The sequence below is a fragment of the Sus scrofa genome, chromosome 8 (genome assembly GCF_054392235.1).
Source record: "Sus scrofa isolate SSC_HxYL_T2T_F1_AM1 chromosome 8, Sscrofa_HxYL_maternal_Yorkshire_Landrace_v2.0, whole genome shotgun sequence".
Taxonomy (NCBI): Eukaryota; Metazoa; Chordata; class Mammalia; order Artiodactyla; family Suidae; genus Sus; species Sus scrofa.
The window spans coordinates 34,538,608-34,563,464 of NC_139390.1; the positions used below are offsets into that span (position 1 = coordinate 34,538,608).

Sequence of the window (24,857 nt, forward strand, 5' to 3'; positions counted from 1 at the left end):
TGACTTTATGTCAAATAGGGTTTTGCCTTTGAGAAGGGAATGTGATCATTTTTAGAGCATGTACTAGGAGACAGTAAATTATGAGAGTGTGCTGCAATGCTGTGACCTTTTCAGTATTCAGTAGTTTGAATAGCTGGGCTTTCTATCCCACTTGATTAAAGCTCCACTAATCATCAAGAAAGTTAATGCAAGATAAAACATTTTTTTAATGGCAAGGCATTAATCCTTTAACATGGCAGAAGTTGGAATGGGAACTGTTAGACATATGTAACAAATTTCAATGTCTCTGCGGTAGCTGCAAATCTTTAGACAGTGGCCATTGACTTTGGTTGATGAAACCATGACCTGCTAAAACCTTGATCCAGCACTTTTTAAAGTTATGGGGGATTACAAATGTGCTTACCATTCATAGAGAGTAGACATGACCTTGGAAATAACATAGATGTCTCCTTCTCTGATCATCATATACAAACTCTGTCTCCTCAGAATCCTACTGGTAATGATGAGCCAAGATATAAGTTTTATGCCTTTCAGTAACCCTCCTCAAGGCATAATCCTCAGTGAGACACAGTTCTTATTGACACTCAATGAAATAACTTAAAACACATATAAATCTGTGTTTTCCTGATAGGTAGTTTTGCTGTCTATTTAATAAATATTTATTAATTGAAGCACAGCTAATGATGAACAAAAATCTAACATTTTAAATACTTTAGTTTTTCATTTACAGACATTACTTTAGTTTTTTGTTTGTTTTGTTTTGTGTTTTCTAGGGCCGCACCCACAGCATATGGAGGTTCCCAGGCTAGGGGTCGAATCAAAGCTGTAGCTGCCGGCCTACACCACAGCCACAGCAACTGGGGATCCAAGCCACATCTGCCACCTATACCACAGCTCATGGTAACACCGGATCCTTAACCCACTGAGCAAGGCCAGGGATCGAACCTGCAACCTCATGGTTCCTAGTTGGATTCGTTAACCACTGAGCCACTATGGGAACTTCCTACAGACACTACTTTAGAACCATAGAAATTATTTCACTGACTAGTTTGTTTCCAAAATATTCAGAGTTAAAGTAATTAATATTTGAACACATTGTGTGCAATAAATGTTTATTTATTGAAAAAAAAAATTTTTGTATCCAAAATACAGGGGTTTCCATCGTGGCTCAGTAGTTAACGAATCCGAATAGGAACCATGAGGTTGCGGGTTCGATCCCTGGCCTTGCTCAGTGGGTTAAGGATCCAGCGTTGCCGTAAGCTGTGGTGTAGGTCGCAGACGCGGCTCGGATCCCGCGTTGCTGTGGCTCTGGTGTAGGCCGGTGGCTACAGCTCCTATTAGACCCCTAGCCTGGGAGCTTCCACGTGCCATGGGAAGAGGCCCTAGAAAAAGGCAGAAAGACAAAAAAAAAAAAAAAAAAAGAATACAGTATAATTCATGTCTACCATTTCATTGAAAAAAACATTTATGAGGTGTCTGGTATGTGTCAAAGTTAGTCAATGCTAGAGACATTGTTAAAGAGAGCAGAAAAATAACTTGTTAGTTTACATTCCAGTTGGTTAAAGCAGAAGGTAAACAAATACAAAATTAGTAAGTGAGACAAAGAGTCTCAGCTGATGAAAAATGAAGGTGACAAATGTAGACAATATGCAAAAAAATAATTGGGGCTTGCACTCTATTTCTGACTTTTTATTTAGCAAATTAAAACTAACTTTACTACTCCTATTCTACAGATAATGAAATAATTTTAAGAGAGGATAAATCTGGAAGAGTTTATCAAAGTTGCTTGCAATCAAATTTGCTGAAAATGGCACATCAATGGTTGGTCTTCTTAAATGTAATTTAGCAGTACTCTTTGAGTGTTGCATTATTTTGTTTTATATTATTTAAATAACAATTTAATTTGCATTATAAATATTAAAAAAAAACATGCTAGTGACTTCTCTGAATAGAAGGCTAATACTTTGATATGGATACAGTCACCACTGTTAGCTCAATCACTAAGGGTCTCTCCAATTTTTATGTTCTCATCTATTGTTATTCAGATGGAGGTGGCTTACCCATTGACATGTGGGTTGAAGTGTGAATTAAAATTCTGGCAATTTGGCCTCCTTTAGATATCTGAAAAATAAGGCTAAAACTATTAAATTCTAAATAAAATTGCACGAATTTGGCCGTTAGCAGGATTCATCAACTTAAAGAGAGGGAAATTGTTATGTTTTAAGAGAAATTAAAAATCCTCAAATTGATTTTTTTTTGTTTGTTTCAGAAAGGGTCATATATAAACTAAGGTGCTAGAGCATCTGCCACCTCTTTCTCCTTTCTCCTTGGACACTCTAGTGCTCTGATCAATCAAAACAAGGCTAAGGCAAAATGGGATTTTGTTGCTAAAGTATTTGTGCAAAATTCACAGGAGGAAAAATCCTTTCGATTCCCACTGATGCCAAGTTACACTCATCAGATCAGGTCCCAAGAGATCAACCATAAACCACTGATGGGGCTTTGATTCATTGTAAATAGGGAGAAAACTGAATCCACATCTTAGGATCACCCTCTTATTTCTTACTGAATTCAAGATTATCTTGAAGGCTTTTCCACAGGTGTACATTTATGAAAGCTGATAAAATTTAGAAGAGAATATTCCATAGCTAATGGCATTAGAAAGGAAGGAGAGAAGACAGGGGAGGTGGGATAGAGGGAGAAAGAGAGAAGAAATAGTTCTATTATTTTCAAGATTCTTTTAGAAACTTAATGAATCCTTACTTCTCTATGTCTCTGATTAAGATTTTCTCTGACAACGTAGGAATTTTCCCAGTTGGGAACTCAGCCTAAGTGGCTGTTGTTGTTTTAACTTGTGAAGACTGTCATTTAAATCTGAAAGAAATTTCTGTTTACCAAGAAGCTTGAATTTATCTTTGTGTCATTTCCCTTTGGACAATGAAAGATAAATCACTCTGTAGAGCCTTGTGAATCAGGCAAGACCTTAATGCAGGGAAACAACTGAAAAGAAGAATTTATGGCTCAAACATTTAAATGTTATATTTAGTAATGTAAATTTACTGTTTATTGTAGCAGATTTATGTTCCCTCATAGGTTTCGCTTAGATTAATGTTTTCCTCTAAAGAAGAATTTAAACTATCTTTTGGCTTGTTCTTACAGAGTTGGGCATGCGATTGTTCAAACACTTGCTCCCAGAGGATCTGAAATGTAGACCCTAAAGCAATAGGATTTCCAGAGCTGATGTACTCTGTACCTTCTCTCATTAGGACTGTTGATGTATGATGTAAACAACCTGGACTAGGGATGCTCGGCACAGCCTGGCTCAGAATGATGACATAGTAGATTCAGAAGACCCAGGTGCTCTTATTTCTATCTGAATTTCTTAGATAGTGGGGACATGTCTTATGTTGAATTATTGTTCTGATAACTTTTGCAAAGCCATACTCAGGTTGCTATGCACAACTGTGCAATTTATGCATGGTGAAAAACAGCCTATCTAGGAACAAGTAGGAATGCAGCTTAGCACAGGACTGGTTCCCACCAGAGGAAGGAGCATCCTTGTTTTGTGTGTTTGTTTTGATTTGATTTTGTTTGCCCAGAGAAGAATCTACTCACTGAGCTGTGAACTATGTGGATCTGATCCTCTAAGGGGCACTATTTTCTCTTTGCCTGAGCAAGATGCCTTTTTCAAATTCAAACACGAACCTTGGATACATTTGCAGACGCCCTGACTACGGTCTGGTGGATGAAAGTTGGGATTTGTCAAAAGATTGTATTTATCCATTGCAAATTATTCAAGAAATAAAGTAAAAACTCAGTAAATTGGGCTTCAGCTAAAGTGAGAGAAATTCGTTTCTAAGTATTGGAGTCTTTTTTAAAAAACAAACACACACACACAAAAAAAAACAACACCCCATACTCAGCATATGAAAGTTCCAGGTCCAAGGATGGAATCTGAGCCTCTGCAGAGACTTGATTCACTGAAGTCATATTCTTAACCCACGGGCCACAGCGGGAACTCCTGGCGTCATTTTTTTCCTCTGGATTCTGAAACATGGTGACGTACAGATCCTTCAATGCCACATAGTTGTGGTCGGAAACAAGGTAGGGAGGTGACTCTTTAAGAATCTCTAAAAACAGAAATTCTGTAGAAGTTACAAGGTGTATTTACTTGCCTCCGGAGCTCTAGACCTCCATGAAATTCTTGTCAATTGCAATGACTAGAATTGACTGTCCTGTGGGGAATTATGGAGACTGTGAATCCCTTGCCATGGATATAGTTGAAATGAAAAAACAATGATTCCTTCCTCTGTAGACAGTAAGGACACCTTTAATTATGGGAAAAGGCACTATTTGCAGAGAGATCAAGCATAGGAGGCTGGCGTGGCAACAAAGAAAAAAAGATTGGTTCTTTCACATGGAGTTAAGTGTTTTGTTTTGTTTTGTCTTTTTTGTCTTTTTGGGGCCACGCTCGAAGCAAATGGATGTTCCCAGGCTAGAGGACCAATCGGAGCTGTAGCCACCAGCCTACACCGCCGCCACAGCAACACCAGATCAGAGCCACTTCTGCAACCTACATCACAGCTCACGGCAGTACCGGATCCTTAACCCACCGAGTGAGGCCAGGGATAGAATCTGCATTCTCATGGATGCTAGTCAGATTCATTTTCACTGAGCCACGAGGGGAGCTCCAGTTTTTTGTTTTTTAATACTGTGGACATATTTGGGCCAGGTGATGACTCTAGAAATTATATTTTAGGAATAATATGGAAAACTGTTCATAATAGCTATGGATAAATTAATTAATGTTTACTAGCTAAAAGTAGTTTTTACACTTTTTTTCTCTTAAGGTATTCAATTATTCCTTTTGAATTATGGTGTATATTCAAATAATACATTTTTTTTCTCTTTTGAGATGTATCTAGGAAAGGACCATCAAGGAAATAGATGATAATCTCAAAAGGGGTCAAAAGTTTTAGATACAAAGAAATAACTGAATTTAGAGCTGATAAATAAGCAGAAGGCATTTGCAAAATCCTTTTTATATAAACTTTAATATGTGGAAAGTCATGTATATATAAAAAGCATAAGTTGTGAGTAATTTCTTGTGGTAGCTATGGTTTTGGTTTGCCCTTTATATAAGTTTTTTCTTCTAATTTTATTAATAAACTTTATTCTCTTGGACACAAAAATGAGTCTATAACGACATCTGAGCTAATCACAACCAATTTTTCTCCCACAGTGATTGGTTCAGAGAAGTGTATACACGCAAGCAGGGACCCTCAGAGGACTTGTATGATGCTATGTATCTAGGGTTCCGGCAGAAAATGCTGGGTGACTTTCACTGGGATTAGTTACAAACAAGGAAACTTAACGGATAGGATGAGCATGGGTTTTTATCTCTAGCTACATTAAAGAAACTTATCTCTAGTCAGAGAAACTAAGACCAATATACGGAGAGAAGCAGAGAAGAGATGGATGGAGAGAGAAAAGAAATGCACAACCTTGGATGAGGTCCAGGCTCACAAAGGGACTGAAGTTAGTGCTCTCTCCCTCATGTGATAAGCAAATTCTCTTTGCTTTAGTTAGATTTCTAATGTTAAGAATTCTCATTAAGCAAGAAAAAGCTGTGGAAATACTGCTAGGCTGGCAAATTGGTAAATCTAAATCCAGGACTTCGTCCTCCTATAGATCATTGTGTCTTTCGATGAGACATTAACTCATTCTGAACCTATTTCATAATCTATTAAGTAAAGAAATATTATAAAATAATCTCATAATTTCTATTTTTTACACTAATCTTCATTTTAATGATATATTTTATCTGGCCTTCCTTTTTACATTAACTGTATAAATGCACAACTATGTATAGTTAAATTTATAACTCTAACTCCAAGATGACATATGATATTATCACTGTTTTCCAGGCAGACAAATCAACAAAGTAGGGTTGCCTTGTATGAATGATGAAAAATGGCTTGTGATGGTCAATAATGCAGAATGGTTGTACAATGCATTCATTCATTCAATAGCCATTTTATTGAGATATAATTAACATGTAATATTGTATATGTTTAAGATGTAAACCATGTTGATTTGGTGCACTTATATATGGATGGACAATATGATTACTAATATAGTGTAAGCTAACATTTCCATGGCATCACATAATCATCGTGTGTGTGTGTGTGTGAGTGTGGTGAGAACATTTAAGACCTAGTCTCTTAGCAACTTTCAAGTATATGATAAGGTATTGGTAACTATAATCATGATACTTATGCATTATATCCTCTGAACTTATTAATCTTCTAATTGCACCTTGGTAGCCTTTGATCAATGCCTCCACAATTTCCTCACCCTGCAGACACCATTCTAATACCACTCTGTTTCTAAGTTTAGCAGCATTATACAGTATTTGCCTTTGTCTGTCTGATTTATTACACTTAGCATAATGTCCTCAAGATCTATCTATATTGTTCCAAACAGCAGGATGTCCTTCTTTCTCATGTATGAATTGTATATTAAAATATATTACATATTATATATATAATGTATATCACATATTGCTTATCCAATTGGCAGACTATTAGTTTGTTTCTGAATTAGCTACTGTGAATAATGCGGCAATAAACATAGAAGTGCAAATGTATTTCCAATATATGGTTTTCACTTCCTTTGAATATATACCCAGTGGTGGAATTACTGGATCATATGTTTGGCATATGGAAGTTCCCAGGCTAGGGGTCAAATCAGAGCTACAGCGGTTGGCCTATGCCATAGCCACAGCTAAACATGGGATCCGAGCTGTGTCTGCAACTTACCCCACAGCTAAAGGCAGCACCAGATCCCAACCCACTGAGCAAGGCAAGGGATCAAACCCACATTCTCATGAATACTTGTCTGGCTCATCTCCACTGTGCCACAATGGGTACTCCTCTATTTTTAAATCTTTGAGGAATTCAAGTTCCCCAGTTCTCCATAGTGGCTGAAAAAATTTATATTCCCACCAACAGTGTAAAAGGATTCCTTTTTCTCCATGTCCTTGCCAACACTTGTCATTCCTTGTCTTTTTGACAAGAGCCATTCCATCACGTGAAATGATAATCTCATTGTGGTTTTGATTTGCGTTTCCCTAATATTGAGCACCTTTTCATGTATCTGTCTTCTTTGGAAAATACTGTCTATTCAGTTCCTCTGCCCATTTTTAATTGGATTGTTTGGGGTTTTTGTTATTGAGTTGTATGAATTTTTATATATTTTGGATATCAACCCCTTATCTGATATATGGCTTACAAATACTTCTCCATTCCATAAATTGCCATTTCATATTGTTGTTTCTTTTACTGTGCAGAAATTCTTTATTTTGATGTAATCTCACTTGTTGACTTTTGCTTAGTTGTTCACACTTTTTTTTTTTTTTTTGGTCTTTTTTTGTTATTTCTTGGGCCGCTCCCGCGGTATATGGAGGTTCCCAGGCTAGGGGTCTAATTGGAGCTGTAGCCACCGGCCTATGCCAGAGCCACAGCAACACGGGATCCAAGCCACGTCTGCAACCTACACCACAGCTCACGGCAACGCCGGATCGTTAACCCACTGAGCAAGGGCAGGGACCGAACCCGCAACCTCATGGTTCCTAGTCGGATTTGTTAACCACTGCGCCACAACGGGAACTCCAGTTGTTCATACTTTTGGTGTCATATTCAAACACTATTGCCAAGAGGAATGTGAAGGAGCTTTTCCCCTATCTTCTCTCTCAGGAGTTTTATAATTTGGGGTCCTATGTTTAAGTTTTTAATGTCTTTAATTCATTTAATGTGAGTAGTTTAAGATTTCATTTTTCTGCATCTTGTTATCTGCTTTTCTCAACATCATTTATTAAAGAGACTATCCTTTCTTCACTCTGTACCTTTGGTTCCCTTGTCAAATATTAGTTGCCTATATAACTATATGAGGGATTATTTCTAAGTTTTCTAGTTTGTAACATTGGCCCATGTATCTATTCTTATGCCCATGGCCCATGTATCTACTCTTATGCTAAACAGTACCGTACTGTTTTAATTACTATAGATGTGTAGTATAGTTTGAAATAAGAAAGTAATTCCTCTAGCTTTGTTCTTTTTCATGCTCTGGCCATTTGGACTCTTTTGTGTTTCCATACCAATTTGGGTATGTTTTTTCCGTTTCTACAAAAAATGCCATTGGAATTTTGATAGGGATTACTTTGAATTTATAAGCAGCCTTGTGTAGTATTGACATTTTAACAATGTTAATTATTCCGATCATGAACACAAAATATCTTTCCATTTTTTTGTCTTTTTTAATTGCTTTCATCAAAGTCTTCATTATGTAGATCTTTCTATATAATATAGTTTTCATTACATAGATAGATATCTTTGATCTTCTTGGTTAAATTTATTACTAAATCTTTTATTGTTATGAATGCTATTGTGAGTGGGATTGTTTTCTTTGTTTCTTTTCCCCAAGAAATTAGTATATTAGAGATGCAACTGATTTCTATATGTTGAATTTATATCCTGCAACTTTATTGAATTGGATGCTTAGTTCTAATAATTTATGGTTCAGTCTTATGCCACATGATGCTGACATCCTTCTCCTCAATAACTATTTTTTAAAATAATGATTATTAATCAGGTCTATTCCAGTTATAGGAATGCAGCAATTTAAATAGAGACAGATCTCCCAAGAAACTTAATTTCTTGTGTGATTTTTACAATTAACACCTAAACAAATAAATACAATAGACAACTTCGAATTAATAAAAAAAGTTAAAAAGGTAATGGATTTTGACCCAAATTGGATATAGAATGAAGATGCCGTTTTGCTAGGTTGTTCAGGAAAAACTCTTCAACAAAAGGTACTTTTCATATGAGGTATGAATGATATAAGCAATCATGTGATGATCTTGGGAAGAATAGAAGTAAGATTCCAGGCGTTTAGATGCAAAGGTATGCTGGATTTGGGCTGACTGCATAGTAACCATTAAGGACATGAATTATTTATGCATATTCTTGGCTCCCTACTCTTGAATATTCTGACTGAATCAATCTGAAGAAGTGAGAGTCATTTACACTTCATTTTGACCCTCCTACTTTTTTTGGTAGATATGCAGAGATAATAGAGAGGGGGCATTCAAAATGGAGCCTTTTTAAATATATAACTGAGATAGATCAATTGGGCAATTAGGAAAAATTATGGAAAGATGAAAAAAACTGTACCACCTTCAAATACCTATCTCTATCAAATAGAAGCAATTGGAATCAATCCTAGATGGAGCTAAATTTTTAATTCATTCCAAAATAAATACTGCAGTTCTATAACTTTTCACACGTACCCAAGTACATAAAATATTTAGAAAATTCTATCTCAGCATATTTGGAAAATACAGTCAATCTTAACTATCTTCCTTTACTTACAAAGATTTAGAGTGCTTTTGAGAGACAGGCAAAAAGCTATAACTATTTTTCTAGATCAAGCCAGGACCATTAAAATGCCTGTCACCTTTATGATAAAAACAAAGATGAGCACAAACTGCTTATGTAGCTGAGAAACTATTGGTAAGCAAATTGATAGTATATTTACATACTTGATATTTCAAAAGCCAAAAAATTTCCTGGAAAAAAAAATATAAATACCTGTTTCCATTAATGGAACCAAGCACACTTATCTTAAATCTTTTCTGTCAGAATGTGAATGCCAACTGATAAAAGAAACACAGCAATGTAAACTCCATCAGTATCTTCTTAAATAAGATGCTGTATTAATTGGTTCATTTATTAGGAGTCATATGAATCCTGTTTTCCCTCTCCCAATGATGTATGCCTTCTCCCAGTTTGTGCCTATGCCCCTTCACATATACAAATGTAGCTAAAAGCTATATTACGGATGGGGTACCTGATGCATATAATATATTTCAATAAACCAGCCAATAACTGTTCAAAGCCAGATGAGGCGAGGGCTGCCTGGTGCAAGAAAGAAGGCATCATGCGTGAAACTGAAAGCTAAGTAATTGTCAGGAAGTCTCAAATGCAATATATATTTTCTGCCTGGTGAGTTTTATGATGTCAAACCACAGAGGCTGCTTAGCTAGGAGGGGTCAGTGGTTGCTGATGGCAAGAATGTGAAGAGCCTGCACTTTGGTATGAAGAGCATACCTTTGGAGTAATTCAAAAGCCGAAATCTATGAACCATTTGTCCGGAACTCTCTGCTCTAAGACCTCAAATCTCAGGCCTGCTCCACAGAAATGTCACACTTTAAGAAAGCCACTCTACAAATAAACTTCAACTTAGAAAAGCAGTGACTAAGGTGGAACATATAAAAATCTGAAGTAAAATAATCAGGCTTGGTGTCTTGCATAGGATCAGCTTCAGGTGCATGTTACCTTCCCAGGAACCTGTGCTTAGAATGAGGCCCAAACCTCTGCTGTCGCTGTCTTAAAATTCTTAATGATTTTATCTTAAATCTGTGTTTTATAAGTGAAGTCTGATGGGACAATGGAGTATCCCTATGCATTAGGTAGTCACAGACCAACCCATCTCCGTGTTTCTTCTGAGCGGGTTCTCTACCTCTTGCCTCCACCCAGCAAGGGCTGCCACCCTCTGCCCATTGTGGGGATGGTAGTGTCTAGGCTGCTAGACACTGTAACACAGGTATAGAGCAGCAGGACTTTAAAGGTCTGCTGCATTTGCACCACGAATATCCCCATGCCCTAAGGAGCATGACACCACATGGCAAATAAATACCACCAGGACAGCTGGAAAGACAACTGTGGAAGAAAAAAAAAATTTTTTTTTCCTAACTTTTGAATAAGTGGCCTCCAATTTTCTTTTCCCATTGGGCCGCTAAAATTACTGTGCAACGTCCTAGACCCCGGATCCACCACTCGACCAGCTGGACTGTCTCTGATAAATCATTTTCTCACCCTATGTTTGTTCCTCCATCTATAAACTGTGGATAACATTTTCTGTTACGCAGTGGTACCAATTAAAAGTACCATCATCTTGATAGGAACACAGAGGAACAGGAAAAAACAATGAGTCACCTTCAAGTTGATTCAGTCATGATTACTCTGGGTTATAAATCACGTTAAACATACAAATCTATAGATCATACAAATCTGTAGCTCACCCACTGGAACTGCCAATTCTAGATGCCTCACTGCTAAGTCAGAGGAAAAGATACGTTTTCAAAGATTGGGGGAGAAATGGAGAAACGTTTGTCATGGAATTATATAAATCTCAGGTTCTATGGTGTTTTTTAGCCCCACTATTAAACTATAGAGCAGATTAAATAAGATCATGCTGCCTGGCTTAGAAAACTAATGGTCACTTTTTACAGAATAATGCCATTATTATATTTTCATAGGAAAAGATATTTTGCATTTCGAAGCACCCAAACATACCAAAATGAACTTTGATAATCTAGCCTGTTTGTGTGGTGGAGGCAGACTGACAGTAATGCATTTTGGAGAGATCTCAGTAGTAGCTGTTAGGCTTGTACAAATTAAATAATACCTACCTCACCCCTTTAGCTCTTCTCTGCCCCATATTTCTAATTAAAAATTCACATACTAGCAGGAGAGTTCGTGTAAGTACCTTGTCATGTATTAGATCTCTCTTTCCCTTTCAGCCATCTGTCCCTGTGAGTTTTTCTTCACCATCTCCATCTTTTCACCAGGTGAAATGTAAATGCACCAATGCCAATGTCACTTCCAATTTAGCGATGAAAAGGGGACTAAAAATTCACATGAAAATATACTAGGACTGTTGGCATTTTCCTACCCATCCGTGTTCCTGAGAAACACAGTACTTGAAGTACTTAATACTCAGGAAATATTTAGCCCAGGATTCAGAAAGGTGATCTTCTTATGTAGAGTCAAAAGTACATATTGTAATCATGTTTCTAAATCCTAATTTCACTGTGAAGCCAGAGTTATCTTCCCTGCAAGGAGAATTTAAAATTTATAAACATACCAGATAACAGACTTTGTGGCACAGCAGCAACAAATACATAATTTAGTATTTGGGCTTATTCTGATTGCCCTGCACACATCAATTACCTTCACTCCCAGACTGTATATGAGGTTGACAGGCAGTATTTAAATTTAGGTCTTTAGTCACTGTTCCACTTTCTCATGTATTACAGATATGTCAAGAATATTGGGGAAATTAGAAGCACATCTGACTGGGTGAAAATATTCTAAATTAAATGTTTAAAAATGCACTGAATATGATATAATTTTAACGGCAAAAGAGAAGCTTTGCAATTTTTTTTCTCACGTACTATTATTTCAAGCTAAAATAATCAGATTACATATAGAAAAAAATTGTTTTTAAGTATCGAAGAAACTAACAGGAGTGTATGGTTGAAAGGAGGAGACCTGAACACTATTTATGTCTAAAGACAGGATCTAAATGCCTTAGGCTTTTATTCTGAAACTATGAAGTAGAGATGTGTATATTACACACGGCTAAAAATAGACCCCATTTCTCAAATAGGGCCCAGTGGTTAAATATATGAGGCATTGATTTGATCCGCTTAATCCTTTTATGAAATTTTCTCTAAAAACAAATTTCCACATTCAAAATTCACTGTAATTTTTACATTGAGAATGTCATAAATCAGATCACTCAGTGTTATGATCACTAAAGCTCTGACTTTTTTTTTTTAACTCCACAAATCCCCTCTCCAAACATTGTAACTTTTATAATAACACAATTTTGTCATAGATGCATTGGCATTCTCCTGATTCTATTTCCCTTTCCTTTTTCCCAATGTTAAGATTTTTAATCTAGATTTTTTTACTATTTTTTACTCTTTTGTTAAAAAGAAATCATTTAGCGCTTTAATTCAGTCATATTTATATTAAACTTCTTAAAATTAGTTCATAGAAATACACGTCCTTAGTATATAAAGGTGCATATGGAGTGACCTAAAATCATATTTTGGATAAATGAGGTCATATGAACACCCACAAACACTCAGACTCTATTTTAACTCATAAAATTAATGAAATTCCATATGATGATAAAGCTTGGATTTTTTCCTACTGCTACATTTTTACTAGATGGAAAGTAATATATAATGATTTATGTAATACAAAATTAATGTCCTAATACTAATATGAACTTTTAAAATTATGCTATAAACATTTAATTTTAGAGCATTCAAAATATATTATATATATTATATGTAATATATATTACATATATGTATTATATATATATTCTTTTGGACCTATAGATTGGTGACCACTTATATGAAGTAGTTGCCCACTTTGTTGAGCTGTCACTTGACTAGATTAACCAGAAAGTCTCTAGTTCCTGTTTCTCCTTAGCTATGGCCATCTTTTAGCTTTATGAAATGTCACATACTTAGATTTTGAAATTTCTGCTGCATAAATATTAAGCATATTAGTCAGGAGAACATTGGTTGCAAGTAACAGAAACTGAATTTAAGCTAGTTTAGGGAACACAGAGAGGTTACTGAATTCCAGAGATTATGGAAAAGAAGATGAAATGAACTGTAAGAATGGCAGAGAAGCATCTGGGCTTGAGAATAACTAGAAGCAGGGACTAGAATCTTGGATAAGACAACCTATCTGTCCACAAACACTAATTCTCTCTCCCTCCTTCCCTAATTCTCTATCTAAAGTCTCATGTCAGCTTTGTTTCTCCACATAGTGGGCAATGCAGGTACAAACAGTTTGAGAGCCTCACATCCTACGGTTTCTGCCATCAGAAGGCTGATTCCTTTTTCTAGCTCCCAGTTTTACAACCCCAAAGAAGAGCCATAAGTGTTGGGGTTTTTAAAAATATTTTGTTACATTTAATGGCACTTTCCCAATGCTTTAAAAATTTTTTATTGAGGTGTAGTTGATTTACAATGTTCCTCATAACTGTACACCTCAGCCCTACAGTGGCCAGTGAATGGATTATGTGAGTGTTTAATGGTTTCCACTGGAGTGGCTGGGGGGAGAAAAAGGAGCAGCCTCCAACTGCAGAGAAAAGAGGGAAGATGGGGTGGGAGGGTAATGCTGGTCAGACTAAAACTAAATAAATGCAATAAAAATAATCCATGGGCTACAAAACAATAAATGGTAGGAAGCTAGATGAAATTTTTTACGCTTATTGTTTCAAAAGAACAAAACAGGCAGGCGCTCCCGTCGTGGTTCAGTGGTTAATGAATCCAACTAGGAACCATGAGGTCGGGGGTTCTATCCATGGCCTCGCTCAGTGGGTTAAGGATCTGGCGTTGCCGTGAGCTCTGGTGTAGGTTACAGACAGCTTGGATTGATCATGTGTTGCTGTGGCTGTGGTGTAGGCCAGCAGCTACAGCTCCGATTAGACCCTAGCCTGGGAACCTCCAAATGCTGCTGGTATGGCCCTAGAAAACGAGAAAAAAAAAAAAAAAAAAAAGAACGAAACAGTGTATTTTTTTATGTTAATCAAGATAATAAATTACTGGGAGTCCCTGTCATGGCTCAGCAGTAACAAACCTGACTAGGATCCATGAGGATGAGGGTTCTATCCCTGGCCTTGCTCATTGGGTTAAGGATACAGCCTTGCTGTGGTCTGAGGTGTAGATCACAGAGGTGGCTCAGATCCCATGTTGCTGTGGCTCTGGTGTAGGCCTACAGGTGTATCTCTGAATCAACCACTAGCCTGGGAACTTCCATATGCTGCAGATGCAGCCCTAAAAAGCAAAAAATTTTAATTTAATTTAATTTTTAAAAGATAATAAATTACTACTATTATGAACCATTAAGAATTTAGAAATATGCTTTTTAATTCTAATTGACAGGGTTGGATGGTCTAATTGTTAACAACTTTATTCTACATTTATATTCTATATCAACCTTAGATAAGTAGTTCTAATACTGATGAATATTCATGTTGCATGAAAAAAATCATTGGTGGATCCAGAAGTTATAGCATCATGATTCAACAACTTGCCCAAGAAATTTCCTCTCCCAGTGAACAGTAGGTAGTCTGCCTTCTGTGCACCTTCCTCTACTCAGAAGTATTTGCATGTGTATATTATATATATGTGTGTCCAGGAGGTTATAGTCGTCCTAGGCAAAGTCTTATCACATTCTTTCCAAGTTTTCATTTTCTTCCCATTTAATTGGTTAAGGATACTAGAAGACATTTAAACTGGAATTTTAATTAAAATTAATTGGTAAATGAAAGTTCTAGAACCTACCCTCTTTCTAGTAATAGCATATGTAATCTTATATGCATATTCTGGAAATACAGTCCTATATTTCTTGCTTAAATCCAAAGCATTTTCTTCTAATTAAGAATTTTAGGATGCAAGAGATATTTTACTTACTGGTTTGGTCATCTGTTTATTTAAGTCTTCTAATATCTCTCAAATACTCTTTTTAGAGCAACTTCATAGACTTCTATGGCTGGGAAGATGAAAAATTAGCACAGGATGCAAGACCTATTATTTAGCCAAACTCTGGAGACACAATAGAAGAAAACATGGCCCAGGGTAATAGAGCAAATGAAAATAGAGTTTTCTAAAACATATATTTGTTGTGTTCAAAGATCAAGATGATAGTTTTAAGAAACATATGTTATAATATGAAATATGACTATGTGTCTTAGCAAGTGACAGATAGTCACACCCAAAATTTAATTTGACAGTATTATCTTTAAAACAGAAGAGGAAATTTTAATTTAACCAGTGGAAGGAAAGATAGGACTAAGAAAGATTTTTTGTTTGTTTTTGGCCGTTGCCACAACATGTGGAAGTTCCCAGGCCAGGAACAGAATCTGTGCCACAGCAGAAACCCAAGCTGCAACAGTGACAGTGCTGGATCCTTAACCCGTTTTACCTCAAGGGAATTCCTAAAAAAATATTTTTAATGTAATAAATAGAAATGAAATAAGACAGAAGAAACATCCCATATAATGTTTTGTATATGTAAATGAATTAAATACATGTATCAAAATACAGATATGCTCAGATGAAAACTTTTAAAACAGATCCAGCAATGTGTTCTATGAAAGGCATATAAAATGGTGAAAAAAAAGGAAAATAAGGAGCAGAAAAAGAAAACCTGAATCACAGGAAAGATAGTTTTCATGTAACATCAAATAAAATTTAAAGAAAAAGTATTGTAAAGTATAAAATATTACATACTAATGAAAAATATAAAACCTGGGATAGGAATTCCCATTGTGGCTCAGCAGGTTAAGGACCTGACATTATCTCTGTGAGTATTCAGGCTGGATCCCTGTCCTGGCTTAGTGGGGTGAGGATCCAGTGTGGCCGCAAGGTACAGAGAATGATCCTTGTTGCCCCAGGTGAATGTAATTATCACGACGATATGCACATACAACAGAAATTCAAAAATAAACAAAGCAACATCTCATAGAACCACTGGGAGAAATAGGTAAATCAACATTTGTTATCTAAATTTCATAAGGTGTTCCTCTCAGAAATTGAAAGATCATGCAGAAAAAATATTAAAATTATACTGGACTTAACCATCTCAATTAATAAACTCACTGTATATAGGAACATATTTTATGTGTGTGACTATATAAATAATTTACATAAACCTGATTAGCAGAGAACTTCATGTACATGTGTAATATAAGCAAAAATTGGTGATGCTCTAGTCCAAAAAGAAACCTTTATAAATGCTAAAATTTTAACAGAAGGTAGACTTTGTATTCCAACCCCATATAATAAAAATTAAAATCAAAACTAAATACTTTGCAAACTCATCAGTAAACTTTCTATTGAATAGGAACTGAAAAGAAAAATTACAAAAATACTCAAAAATGTATTAAACTGAAAATATTTAAATTGAATGTATGGGATACACCTGAAGTAATCCTTAAAGGTATATTTGTTGCTTTAAATTCATTTGTTGGAAATAAAAAAAAATGAATATTCAATTCAAAACAGTAGTGAGAGAGCAATAAAGAAAGCCAGAGAGTCAAGAAGGAAGAGAATAATAAATGTGAGCAGAAATTAATTACAAGTGTTTTTAAAAGGAGATCAAAAGAAAAATTTTGATTTTGATTTTAGGGGGAAAGTCGCTAACATTGAAAATTTTCTGAGAAGGAATAAAAAATTAGGAGAGAGAAGAAGAAAATAAAACAAACAAAACCAAGAAAGTAATACAACTAAGATTAATAGAATTATGAAATAACATATAATACTATAGGTTAGTGTGTTTATTAATATAGACCAGAGGAATGTTTTGCTTGGAATCACTGTAAAATGCCAAATTTGAAAAAGTGGGAATATTGGACAGACTGATGTTCTTAATAAATTCAAATGATAGGAGAGCAGAAAACAGCATGAAGTCTAGACAGTAGAACACTGACCGAACACAGTAAACCAACTATAATGGAAAAAACAAAAATCATTAAAAAAAAAAAAAAGAGAGAAAACAGCAGGAAGAAAACTATATATTTTAAAAGGTGGATACATGTTTTATAATATGTTTAATATGCATATTAAAAAGGGAGTTATTGGACAGAGAAAATAGAAGCAAAGGAGACCAGAAAGAAAGGAAAAATAATGCAATACAATGATACAATATGATACAATACAAAGAGAAATACAACAAGAAAGATTCTTTAGATAAACTGATGTTAACAATTGCCCTGATGATGGGGGCGAAGGGGGGGGAAATACAGTGAGGAGGAAATATTTTTAAATAGCTTTATGTAACCAAGAGAGGAAGTTAACACCCACAACTGTTTACCAAGCCTATGAAGAATGTTTCAGGGATGACAAATATAGATTCCTTAGCTCTGTACACTGACAGCAATTCTGTATGCAGCATCAAGTACCACATCTGAATACCTGAGCAAATGCCAAAAGCATAACACTGGTTAGTGTAGCATGGTGAATTTTACATTTGCCTCACTCTAAAAACGTTTTAGTTTGATCAGTTTTGGTTATGAAACCATTATACAATAACATAAATACTTGATGTGTTCCCTCTATTTTGAGGAAATAATCCAAAGAAAAATGTCTGCATTTGTTTGGCTGCTTGCAGGATGAACAGTGATTACAGTTGACTGAGAAAGAGTGAGATGCCCCAACTTTTCTGCATGTAGATTTTCAAGGTTAAGTCAAATGTAATTTCTTACTTCCTCCTTCTCCACTCTTATTATAAGCACACATGGCTAGGAGTCTTTTCATATGACTACCATCTATATTTATACATATTTATCATTAAACATGAGGGAAATATTCCTAATAAAAACTATTGTAAATGAGGAAATGTGAACATTTTCCACTTATTTGTATGATTTTCCCACTTATTTGTAAGTATTGGACAAAGCTTAGTGTCATTTTAATAATAGAGTATTCATAGGACTTAATTGAAAACAACCTATGTTTTGAACACAAGACACAGTGAAAACCACAACTGAATGTTGTTTTTATCTTAGCAAACTGTCCACACTCACTTGTCCATACTTGCCAAATCATAGCAATTACCCATCCTAAATGATGAGATGTTGTAAAGACTTTATAAATGGAGGCACTTTAGTCCATTAGCATCTTCAAATTGATTGTTATAAGATTAATTATTTTTTCTAAATAATTCATACTTCATTCTAAGCCTCTCATACATCAATTTAAAATGTATATAGGCGTTCCCATCGTGGCGCAGTGGTTAACGAATCCGACTAGGAACCATGAGGTTGTGGGTTCGGTCCCTGCCCGTGCTCAGTGGGTTAACGATCCGGCGTTGCCGTGAGCTGTGGTGTAGGTTGCAGACGTGGCTCGGATCCTGCATTGCTGTGGCTCTGGCGTAAGCCGGTGGCTACAGCTCCGATTGGACCCCTAGCCTGGGAACCTCCATATGCTGCAAGAGTGGCTGAAGAAATAGCAAAAAGACCAAATAAATAAATAAATAAATAAATAAAATGTATATAAAATTATAACTTCTATTGTATCAAGTTGAATCAACACATCCTATTCAAGTTCCCTCAGTAATGCCTTTTTTTTTCCTGTTTTTTGTGGCTGCACCTGTGGCATATGGAAGTTAGAGGACCAAGAATTGAATCTGAGCCACAGTTGCAGCAACGCCTGATCCTTTAACCCACTGTGCTGTGCTGGGGATGGAACCCATACCTACGCAGCAACTGGAAATGCTACAGTCAGATTCTTAACCCATGGTGCCATGGCAGGAACTCCAATAATGCCTTTTTAAAAATGTTTTTGCGAAGTTATTTTGGAAAATTATTTGTTTTCTTATTTATAATTCACACTCAAAAGAGGGAGATTGCTTGAAATTTTCCCACTCTTTGTATAACCTGTACATAAATCAAAAATAATACTAAGAATAATCCTGCCCCACAATTGGCAAAATTTTCTTTCTAAAAGAGATGTAGACAGAATGCTATAATCCTAGATCATAATCCTCTGTAAATCACTAACACCATCCCTAAGGTACAACACACTCATGCACGTGCACACACACACACACACACACATCACAGATACACAACCCATCTAACCATACTCTACCCATTTCTGCCACTGTGTCACCTTTTCTCAGGCCTTTTCCTTTTCCTGAATATTCTTCTTTCCTTGCTTGTTATGATTTAGCAGTTTTTCTATGAGCAAAGAAGTTAGCAAATGACTGAAAGTTTAAAATGGAAAATTATATCCTGAGTTTTTTACCTGGACTCATACAAAATATACCCTCCAACTCTCTAGGCTAAATTACTTTTTCATTTTTTGGCCATGCCCATGGCATGCAGAAGTTCCCGGGCCAGAGATTGAATCAGATCCATAGCAGTGACAACACTGAATCCTAAACCGCTAGGCCACCAGGGAACTCACCTTTTCACCTTTTGTGTTTCTCTTATATGTAGAAGAGTGTCTCCTTCCTCTACCAAAGATGCCCTAAGCCAGGAATCTTTACATATTTAAATACGTTACCTTATATGGCAAAAGCAACTTTACAAATATGATCATAAGTTAGAAATCTTCAGCTAGAGAAACCATCCTGGACCATGAAGTGGCTCCAGTGTAACCACAGAGGTCCTTCTAAGTGGACGGAGAAGGTCAGACAGTCACATTGAAGATGCTACTTTGCAGCTTTGAAGATGTTGAGGCTACAATCTAAGGAATGCAGGTGGCCTCTAGAAGCTGGAAAAGGCAAGGAAACAGATTCTCCCCTGAAGCCTCCAGAATAAATGCAGCCTTGATTTTAGAACCGCTGACATCCAGAATGTCAAGATAATGAATTTGTGTTGGTTTAAGCCCCTACACTTGTGGTAATTTGTTACAGAAGCAATAGAAAATTAATATAGTGTCTATGAGCTCTTTTTATATCCTTTAAAATAACATCTGTTTTTCCTTCTTCCCATAAGATTTTTGTGAGCCTCACACTTCCTTTACTGGGAAAGAAGAGCTTGCTATATATGTTTTTCTCAAAAAGAAGTATTACAATGTCAGTCAGATGTTTTTTCCCACCTATTATCTGTTTTGAATTTTACTCTGTATGTGTAGAGATAGTATGTAAATACAACTGCATTTTAATATGTTATATAGAATTATGTTGGAGGAAGCAAGTGTAATATAATAAAAATGTATGCACTACTTGACTAGAAAATAGGACAAAACATAGTTCAATCTCAACAAAGTCATGTAAAAAGAAACATAAATATGATTCCAGGAGTTCCTGTCGTGGCTCAGTGGTTAATGAATCCGACTAGGAACCATGAAGTTGTGGGTTCAATCCCTGGCCTCACTCTTCGGTTAAGGATCCAGTGTTGCCATGAGCTGTGTTGTAGGTCACAGATGTGGCTCAGATCTGGTGTTGCTGTGGCTGTGGTGTAGGCCGGCAGCTACAGCTCTGATTAGACCCCTAGCCTGGGAACCTCCATATGCCGCAGGTGTGGCCCTAGAAAAGGCAATAAATAAATAAATTAATTAAATTAAAATTAAATAATATGACTCCAAAGTATCTTGATAAACAGTGAAAAATCACTCCTATTGATTAATTTAAAAAGTAATACTACAGCAATATGGCTGCAACTAGAGATTCTCATACTAAACGAAGTAAGTAAGAAAGAGAAAGGCAAATACTATATGATATCACTTCTGTGTGGAATCTAAAATATGGAACAAATGAATCTATTTACAGAACAAAAACAGACTCACAGAAATAGAGAACAGACTATGGTTGCCAAGGGAGAAGGAGAAGGGAATGGATTGGCCTGGGACTTTGAGGCTAATAGATGTAAACTCTCACATTTAGAATGAATAAGCAGGGAGTTCCCGTCGTGGCGCAGTGGTTAACGAATCCGACTAGGAACCATGAGGTTGTGGGTTCGGTCCCTGCCCTTGCTCAGTGGGTTAATGATCCGGCGTTGCCGTGAGCTGTGGTGTAGGTTGCAGACGCGGCTCGGATCCTGCGTTGCTATGGCTCTGGCGTAGGCCAGTGGCTACAGCTCCGATTCGACCCCTAGCCTGGGAACCTCCATATGCCGCAGGAGTGGCCCAAAGAAATAGCAAAATGAAAAAAAAAAAAAAAAAAAAAAAAAAAGAATGAATAAGCAAGGAGGTCCTGCTGTGCAACAAAGGGAACTACATCCAATCTCTTGGGATAGAACAAGAGAGTACAAAGAGAATTTGAGAGTATGCGACCCAAAAGAGGGTTCTCACCAGCACCTGACCATCCTAGTAGACTGATCTCTGACTTCCAGACTCCGGAACCATGAGAAGCAAGCTTCTATTGTTGCTTAAGCCTTCCAGTCTATGGTAATTTGTTATAGCAGCATGAAGTGACTAAGGTAGAATAAATCCCTACTCCGTATTCTGTGAGTACAGTCTAGAAAAAGGAGAGACTAATAACTTTGCAGTGACAAAACCTCATATTGAATCTCAGCACCTGACCAAGACATAAATAAGAGGTAAAGTATCGGTGTTCCTATCCTAAAAACCTGTGAAAATCCTTCCAACCTCTTTTCTATTCTTCATTTTCTCCTGGAAAGTGTATTGACATAATACTGCATAATATTTTAATTAGGAAGTCTTTTCTCTAAGCTGAAAAAAAGGGTGTTAATTAGTAATGAGAAAAGAATAAATGTTACCGAAAAGGTAAATATATAACTAAAGTGGTGGATTAATCACTTGTAAAGCTCATATGAGGTTAATGGACAGAAGTAGTAAGAATAACTCTAAGAATAACTCTGATTACAGTAGTAAAGGAATATACAAGGTAAAAGGATGTAAAATGTGCCGTCAAAAACATTGGGTGGGTAATAATACTATTGAGCTTTTACAATAGAATCAAACTTAAGTTATCAACTTAAAATGCCTTTTTTTTTTTTAAACTGCACCTGCAGCATATGGAAGTTCCCAGGCTAGGGGTTGAATTGGAGCTACAGCTGCCAGCCTACTCCACAGCCACAGCAACTCAGGAGCCAAGCAGCATCTGAGACCTACACCATAGCTCATGGTGACACTTAACCCACTGAGCGAGGCAGGGATCGAACCTGCATCCTCATGGCTACTAGTAGGGTTCCTTTCCACTGAGTCACAACTCCTAAAATGACTGTTGTAAGTCATAATGAGTAAACCTCATGATAACCCAAATCAAATATCTGTGGTATATATACAGAGACAAAGAGAAAGAAAATCTAAGCATGTCACTAAAGATTTGCCAAACTGCAAAACAAAAAAAAAAAAAAAAAGAGAGAGAGAGAGAGAGAGAGACTAAGAGAGAAAGGGAAAGAAACAGAGAAACTACAAAAACATTCATTCAGAAAACAACAAAATTGCAATAAGCACCTACTTATCAATAATGATTTTAAATGTTAATAAATTCTCCAATGAATCCAAAAGCACACAGTGAGAACAGAGTGATGGTTGCCAGAGGCAGGTGATTGTATGTGGGAGAAACAGGTAAACTGTGGGGATTTTTCAGTTTAAATACATTGAATACTTAAAAATATAGCAAATATTTTATAACTTTGAAATATAACTTTTTAAAGTTAAAATTGTTAATTTTAACAATTAAAAATTGTTAATCAGGAGTTTCCTCTGTGGCTCAGCAGGTTAAGGACCTGACATTGTCTCTGTGAGGAAGCAGGTTAGATCCCTGGCCTTGCTCAGTGGGTTAAAGATCTGGTGTTGCCACAAGCTGTGGTGTAGGGTTGCAGATGAGGCTCGGTCCGGTGCTGCCATGGTTGTGGTGTGGGCCAGCAGCTGCAGCTTGGATTTGATCCCTAGCCTGGGAACTTCCATATGCCTCAGGTAAGGTTGCAAAAAAAAAAATAAATAAATAAAAATTGAAATTGTGAATCACTATATTGTACATGTGTATATCAACTATACTTTAATAAAAATATAAAAGCAAATAAAAATTGCAGGCAGTTGACAAAATCAGAAATGCACATTCATCAAAATACATAAAATTTATATTCATAACACTACTTTGAATTATAAATGTTTTTCAATGAAAACATGCCAAACTCAGGACATCTTAGAAAATTTACATATTCATCCAGTCCTCATCCAGCATATACCCCAATGGCAACAGAATATAATTTTTCAACCTAATCATCAAAATCGGTGGATTCTCTTGCCATTCAACATTTAATAAATGTTGATTGCGCACTCAGTAACTATTCTGGGTATTAGAAATAGAGCAAGGAACAAATTTTACCAAAAATTTTCATTGAAATATTTATTTTTCAATGAAATATAAAAATAGGGAAAAGAAGAATGTAAAGAGAAAAAGGCACGTAAGGAGAGGAGAACACATCAAAGCCTACAACACCCGTCCATGTCAGCACAGTGATTTACTTTACACTGTTTTGATATCCGAGGAGTGAGGGAACTTAACAACAAGCATCCTTCATTGAGGAGAAAATATCCAGAGTTTAGTTTTGGACTGCTGAATATTAGAGGCCAGTTCGACTAACCCCAGGACCTATAGAATCCCACTGGGCAGCTGGATATGGGTCTAAAAATCACGAGAAGGGTTTCAACTAAAGATAAAATGTGGATGCATCAGCATATGGATGAGCAGCAAGTCTGATATGGATCACCATGAGATTTTAACATTTAATACGACTCATTTTTCAATCCCTCCTTCCGCCCCTTTTCCTCCTAAACTCAATTTCTCCTCCTCCTCCCTCTTCTTCTTTATAAATGTTTTGGTATGTGTCTATCAGATGAGAGAGTTAAATGGTAGATACATTCTTCTTTGTTTCTCTGTAGCTTTCTTTAGAGCAGTTTAGTAATTACAGCCTTCCTTAGTTCTTCCCATAGTTTGTCTGCGTCCTGTTTTTACCCACCTGGTAAAACTGTAGCAGACATCCACGTTTCTATTTCTCCAGAGAATGTCTGACTGCAGGGTAAAATAGGCCAGGCCACAAAGGCTGGTTCAGGTTTGACGATCCTGGAGAGAGATGACTTAGATTTGACTCATTACTTTCACTTGGTGAAAAGCAATTCAGTGTCTACAGTTAAGAATAAAAAGAGTGCACGCAGTCCCCCAGTGCCTCTTAGTGTTCACCAAGGAGGCACATCAGTAATTGGATAGGCTCGGTATGGGGCATGGAAGGAAGAATTGGCCAGGTCCGAAAAAAAAGCAGGAATTTTATGCCACTTTAAACGAAGGTGCTGGAGCATGTCCGTGTTCAAAGGGTCATGCTGTTTCTGTAGAAGGAAATTCTTATCCTACCACAGTTACACATTTCTTTACTCTAATTCTTACTGAAGCATGAGGTCCATTTGTAATTTCAATGCAACAGCCCTGGCAATGTGTTAATGTGTGACAGAGAACAATTTACATTTCACCAAAGATTTTCTAGAAGAGATCACACAGGAGTAC

General features: G+C 36.4%; 1 long non-coding RNA gene across 5 annotated transcripts in view; it reads right to left on the reverse strand.

Annotated features, from left to right (window-relative positions):
* The window catches only part of LOC146400414 (uncharacterized), a 197,346-nt gene extending 172,751 nt beyond the window's left edge, over window positions 1–24,595 (reverse strand). For all 5 annotated transcript variants that reach the window (XR_014812364.1, XR_014812365.1, XR_014812366.1 and 2 more), the window contains exon 1: window positions 24,319–24,595. This is a non-coding gene — a long non-coding RNA (uncharacterized LOC146400414). The remainder of the gene's footprint in view (window positions 1–24,318) is intronic.
* Window positions 24,596–24,857: the final 262 nt, after the last annotated feature.